Source organism: Tupaia chinensis, unplaced genomic scaffold (genome assembly GCF_000334495.1).
Source record: "Tupaia chinensis unplaced genomic scaffold, TupChi_1.0 Scaffold139757_1, whole genome shotgun sequence".
In the NCBI taxonomy this organism is placed as follows: domain Eukaryota; kingdom Metazoa; phylum Chordata; class Mammalia; order Scandentia; family Tupaiidae; genus Tupaia; species Tupaia belangeri.
The window spans coordinates 1,748,663-1,755,693 of record NW_006199637.1 but is presented as its reverse complement, the minus strand read 5'-3'; positions in this window follow the sequence as shown (position 1 = coordinate 1,755,693).

Here is a 7,031-nt window from a genome sequence, read left to right as displayed (position 1 = left end):
TGGGAGCATGGAGTTTGGGGGTTCCTTCCAGCTCTGTGATCTAAGCACGTCGTATGCAGAGGGGCAAACTCCAAAGCTCCCAGTTCAGAAGCCTCCTTTTATTTTACTTTTCTACAGGACAGGGCACATGTGCTCACAAGAGAAACATGGAAAGAGGGAAAGTGAGAACTCATGCCCCAGGAGGATGGCCACACCACAGTCTCATCTCTTCCATTCTCATGGGATTTCAGGCACGCATGTATATACACCCTGTGTGATTTTCAAGCTTCAGGGTCTGGGGCTTGAACAGTGGAGACAGCCATGTGTGATCCAGCTGCCTTAACCTCTGCACCCCCTGTTGGCCTCCTTCTTTGCCTCTATATAGTGAGGCTAAGGTCTGGGAAAGGGGGGGATCTCCTAGTGGACAGAGTCAATACCAGAAGTCAGCCATTTCCTTAGTCATGCATCAAACGCTTACTGAGTACCCAGTCTGAGCAGGGAGCTGGCTTGTCCGGGAGTTAAAGGCGGTTAACAGAGGGGGGGAGGGGGGAGCCATAGACTAGGACAAAGAGCTAGTGTATTCTCTTCACTCGGGTTCATCCAATGTTCATGTTTGCTGCGTTGGCTTTAATATATTCTAAGTGTGGGCATAATACTCACACTTACTTTTAAATTTTATTTATTTATTTTTTAATTGGACAGAAGGTATGTGTGTTTGCCAGAGAGAGAGAAAGAGAGAGAGAAAGGGAGGAAAAGTGAGAAAGCACCCCTCACAAAGAATGGTCACACCACAACCCCTTCTCCTCCATCTCTCGTTTGGGGATTTGGGGTACATCCCCAAAGGAAGGAGAGATGGAGGAGGAGATCATAATTCTGGTCTCTTCTTCCTTTTGGGATTTTGGGCACACATTCACACACATGCCCTGGGTGTTTCAAGTCACGGGATCTGGGACTTGAACCATGTGGGATCCAGCTGCCTTAACCACCGTGTCACTGACTGGCCCTACATGTTAATGCTTCCTATTTTCTTTTCTTTTTAGGAATTATTTATTTAATTTAATTTATTTATTATCATTCTTCAATTTGACCAGAGAGAAAGGAAGAGAGAGAGGGAAAATGAGATAGCAAGCCACCAGGCTCTAGACTTGAACCACAGTTGGCCATGTGGGAGTCCAGCACCCCAACCACCGTGCCACCTGCTGGCCCCCTATTTTCTTTTTTGAACCATCTGAGATTAAATTGCAGTTATTGTACCTTATTATCCTAAATTCTTCAGTGTGATTTTCTCAAAAATAGAAATAGGCATTCTTCTACATAAATTGGGGATCTTAACATTGATATAACACTATTATTTCATATATAACCTATACTAAAATGTATTAAATTGTCCCAATGTCCTTAATAGAGTTGGATTTTTTTTCCTGGTCCAGGATCTAATCCAGCTCACATATTCTATTTGGTTGTCATATTTCTTTTAAATTTAGAACAGTCCTTACCCTTTGTCTTTCATGATACTGATACTCTCTAAGAATAAAAGTCTTTTTTTTTTTTTTTTATGGAAAGACTTTTTGCTATAAGGCATGTGCGCTCACTAGAGACACAGAAAGCAAGAAATCACCATCTCCCCCAAGGGGAATGGCCACACCGCAATCCCTTCTCCTCCATTTTCTTCTCAGGATTCTGGGCATGCACCTGGCACAAGTTTCAAGCCACCAGGTCCAGGTCTTGAACCACGGTTGACCATGTGGGAGTCTACCATGCGGGAGTCTAGTGCCTCAACCACCATGCCACCTGCTGGCCCTACAAGTCGATTGTTTTGAAGAGGCCACCTCTGTTTGGGTTATGTAGATCTGGTTAGGCTTTTGCCTTCAGGTATCACACAGAATGCTGCTGTGTTCTCAGTGCCATTTATTCCAAGATTGGTTTGATCACCTGGTTAAGGAAGTGTCTGCCAGGTTTCTCCACTGTAAGGTTATTTTCCCCCTTGTAACTACTAAGTAATTTAGAGAGGGATACTTTAGGTTCAGGAATATCCTGTCCTCATCAAACTTGTGTGTCCATTGATGATTCTTGACTCAATTAATTACTAGTACAGTGGTTGCAGAATCAAGACCAACCTTCAATGTAGGTTCTGGTTTTAAAGCTGGTCTCTATTCCAGGAAGGTAATAGGGTGGGATAAAGAGAGGAGCAAGCAGGAGATCTAATTTTGCAAATACCCAGTTTCTCAAATGTTTATTGGGGTCAAAGGTGAATGGTATTTGCTTTCTAAACTTACTAAGTAAAAACTAGAGAACTAGATGGGATTTCACATCATAGATATTCATTCCTAGTGGACTAATGATTTCCAGTTGTCTAGCATTTACTAAAACCCCAAGACCACCCTCGCCACTGATCATACATTCTTTCACGTAGTCCTTGTAACAACTCTGTGAGACTGTATTGTTTCCAATTTACAGATGAGGAAACCGAGACTGAGAAAGGAAGACACTTGCCTGAAGTCAACAGAGAGGAAGTGGAAGAGTCTGGGCTCAAACCAAGATCCAGTGGGCTCTCAGGTTCTTGCTCTTTCCAGGAGGATGGCACTCTACGATGCATAATGGCAGCGCCAGTTGAGAACTATTTTCCAGCTTAGCAGAGGGATGCTCCCAAAGTGAATGTTAACTCTGGTGTCTGAGTCCTGCCAAAGGGCTGGTGAGTCCCTCAGGGTAGTTGTCTGTGCACCAGCCAGGTGGTCCTTAACTTAATGATGCTGCTCCTCTGTGAGCAGTTTGCTGGCTGGGGGTGGCGTGAGAGGCTCTTTGGCCTGGTCTACTGTTGTCCCCTTCAGTGCAGGTGGCAGAGCCATCCCCAGACGTTGACTCATCAGTTCCCCTTGCTCCGTATTAAGGCATCTCCTGTGCTTGGAAAGGCAAGAAGATGAACTCGAGTATTTTAGAAAGCCTTTCAACAATAACCTTGATTAAAAGGGGATTTTCCAGTTAACCCTGGAGAACTGCAGTCAATCAAAGGCTTATTGTATTCTAGTTCTTTGAAATGTGCTAATTCGCATACAGTAATTCTGGTAATTCTCATTAACGAGACAATTCAATTAAAAAGATTTCCCCACCCTTTAGGATAATCCATAGAACCACAGAATTACCAAGTTAGAAAGGCTTTGGGGGTCATTTAATAGGATCCTTCATTGTACAGATGAGAAAAATGAGGCCCAGAAAGGGGATATAACTTACTCAAGGTTACATAACCAGAGCTAAAAACTTCCAGCCCAAAGTGCTTTCTGCCACATCAAGAATTATTATGAGGGGCCAGCAGGTGGCATGGTGGTTAAGGGCACTGGACTCCCACATGGCTGACCACAGTTCGAGTCCCGGACCTGGTGGCTTGCTTTTTCACTTTTCCTCTCTCTCTGACTCTGTCCCTCTCTGGTCAATTAAAATAAATAAGTTAAATAAAATACTTCTTAAAAGAAAGAGAATTATTATGAAGCAGGAAACCTTCCCATCCAGGGTTACCTAGAGGCGGAACTTAGCCTTGTTTTGTTTGGCCTGCACAGTATGTTAAAAGTTGGGAAATTTTATGTAAAAAAAATCCAAATTTCGTATTTCTTTTGAAAAACTGGAAAATCTGGCCACCCTGGGCCAGATGGCAATGAAGGGGGTAGAGTAGTTGTAACTCCTCTAGAAGGTGCCTGGGATCCAGATGCCTGTCTCATCCCTCCCTGTCACCTTACATCTGGCCTGTTTTACCCATTTTATGAGCTGCCTGGCCCCTCTAGGAATTGGGATTTGGGCTCTTGGGTTCTGTGCTCTTGGGTGAGGAATATTCATTGGTTAATTTTTAAAAAGAAGAAAAGAAAAAAAAAAAAAAAGGGCTGAAGTGAGCCAGACTGAAAGATAGGGGAGATAATGAGAAATCAGAGGTTCTTGTGTGAAATGCCAGGTTGCAGGCTCAGGGGCCCCTGGTGATCCTTGGGAAACTCAGATCAGGGACTGGGAAAGAGCTCTCAGGAGTTTCCTATTTAGGTGGAAAACTGTAAAAAGGTTATTAATAAGTAACAATAGGAGAGATACCACTTGGCAAGACAGGACGAATGGGCAGGGCCAACAGAATAGGCAGGTAATGGAGGAAGCCTATAGTGGAGGTGTGTCTTGATTTAGAAGTTTATTTATTCATTGATTTATTGATTTTACTTTGCTTGCAGGGTGTGTGTGCTTGCCAGAGAGAGACACAGAGAGAGAAAAAGGGAGAGTGAAAAAGTACCCCCTGTGAGGGATGGTCACACTTTAATCCCCTCTTGTCTGTTTCTCCTTCTGGGATTTTGGGCATGCACTCAACACATACCTGGTGTGTTTTTCAAACTGTGGGGTCCGAGACTCAGACCGCACAATCAGCTATGTGGGTTCCAGTGCCTTAACCACCATGCCACTGGATGGCCCAGAAGTTAACTCATTTTGAAGGATGGAGAGTCTATGGGCAGGAAAACCAGGCAGAGAACAACTGAGGCCATTAGTGCTGTGAGCTGGGCTTAGGTGAATAAAGGCGAGAAAGACAAAGAAGAGATGGATGCCACAGAGCGGTCCCATGTGTTTATTCTGTACAGACAGGATCTGCTCCCTGCATGGAGGTGGGAGGAGAGGAGAAGGGAAGAGTCAAAGCAGATAAATCTTTGTGGGTGACTAGGGGAGTGGTCAAGCCCAAACAGGAAAGGGAAGCTGATTTGTGGGAAGTTGAGGGATTCAATTTTGGAAACCCTGAGGGCTTACATTTAATGTAGTCCAGTGGGCAGCTGAAATTGGGACTGGGATTAAAGAGTGGTCAGAGCTGGTAGCCTATGGAGATAACTGAAACCACCAGGATCAATGAGATCCTTCGATTCTTCTCCCAAAGGACAGAAGGCTGGGTACAGGGGGCAGGACGCCATAATGAAGGCTGGATAATAGCTACTCCTAAACAAAACTCAGCAGCAGAAGAGGAGCCATAATAGAGAGGCAGCAATGAGAGAGGCAGGAAGAGAACCGAGTCGGGTCATCGCTGTAGGAGACATCTCACAGGCCCGGCAAAAGAACGAGGGTGACAACCAGAAGGCGTCCAAGAGAAAATGGAGGATCTGATAAAGCCAGGAGGGAGGTGAGTTTATAGTTGGTAGAGAAAGTGTCAGGGCAGCTGGAGAGACTGAGGAGCCTGTTTTAACACCTGTGGGAAAAAGGGAGCTCTTGAATTAAGATCAGATCCATTGTGAAGGCTGAATGTCATGTTAACCATTTGTATTTGCCTGGGAATGGGTTCTTCACACTCATTATTCTAGTGATATCTCATATCACTTCCTTATTATGGACTCAGCTTACCTATTTGTCTTAATCTATTAGAACTTCTATAACAAAATACCCCAGACTGAGTTGTTTATAAACAACAGAAATTTATTCCTCACAGTTCTGGGGCCAGAAAGTCCAAGGTCAAGATGCCAGCAGATCCTGTGTCTGGAGCAGGCCTAGTCCTCATGGATGGTGCCTTGTGTGTGAACTCACATGGTGGGAGGCTCCCTAATCCCTAGTCACTTCTTAAGGCCCTAACCACCACCACCACCACCACCACCACCACCCCCCACACACACCTCTTAATACTACTGAGTTGGGGGTTAGGTTTCAACATAAGGATTTGGGAGAGAGGAAACTAACATATAGACCATAGTATGATCTTTAGTTAAAAAAATAAAAAAATAAAAAAGAAACTTACTGGATGCTACCTACTCTGAGGTGCAAAACAAGGTGTGATTCAAAAGATGAAGACCAGGCTTCCTCCATGGATAGAGAAGGAGATTGGCACGGTGCCTCCCCTGGCCTGGCTCATTGAGTCCCATGCAGGAAGCTTGATTATTGGAGTTCCTGTTGCACACATGTCTCGAAGCTCAGCGAGGTCAAGGTTCAAGACCTGTGGCATGCTGAATGCAAACTCAAGTGTTCCAGAACCAAAATGCAGTGTCCTTTCCACTCCCAGCTGGGGGGTGGGTGGTGGTGGAAGAGCTAGGCAATGAACAGAATGGAGGTCTAAGGGGCACATCACCCTCAGTAGCAGTTTACAATCTAACTTCCACCTGCCCAACTTAGTCCAAATCCTTGACATACAAAGACATTTTTAAAAAACCATGTTGATTGGGGCCGACAGTTGGTGGGGTTAGGGCGCTGGTCTCCCACATGGCAGACCATGGTTCGAGTCCCAGACCTGATGGTTTGCTTTTTCACACTCCCTCTTTCTTTCTCTCTATCTCTGGTCAAAGTGAATAATAATAATTAATAAAATTAAATAATTCTTAAAAAAAAAAAGCAAACAAAAACCATGCTGATTAACTATGATGCATATCAGAGGAAAGGAGAGGACAAGAGGGAGTAGAAACCAAAAAAAAAAAGGAGTGGCCAGCCCTGTGGCCAGCTGGCAAGGGGAGGCAGATCCATGTAGTACTCCAGACCTCAGAGCTGGGGCTTCTCACCTGGGGTCCTCCCCCCCTAGGGTGTCCTTGTCCAACTTCAACAAGTGCAAAATTAAAAGCAGAATTGCTGTCGGTACTTTCTGGGGTTGCTGAGCCCTTGCCAGAGTTTCAAAGAGGCCTTTGTCCGAGGGAAAAAAAAAAATTGAAACCCACTGATAGGGCCGCATCGAACAGTCCGCTTCCTGGACTCGGGACACAAGGCACAGTTGATGCCAAGTCCTTGCCAGATTTCCAAAATCCCTGCCTAGACGTCTACCCCTAGACTCTGGCCCCACACCGGGGGACATCCCCGTCCTCCAGCCTATTTCAGGCAGGCCGGGCCGCGACTCGGCAGCGGCAGGGGTGCAGCGCGGGCCCAGGGTGTCCGCTGCAGGGACCGTGCGGCTGCCGGGGGAGGGCGCGAGGGGGCTGGGGCGCCGAGCGGATGTCACGGCTTACCTCAGAGCCCGAATTAGAAGCCGAAAAAATCACAGCAGGAAATAATGTGGTGCCCAAAATAGCAGCATCAACTGGGAGACAGGCCGGGGAGTAGGTGGCATTTGAGGCTCCTGCCGCGTCCTCCCCGGCGGC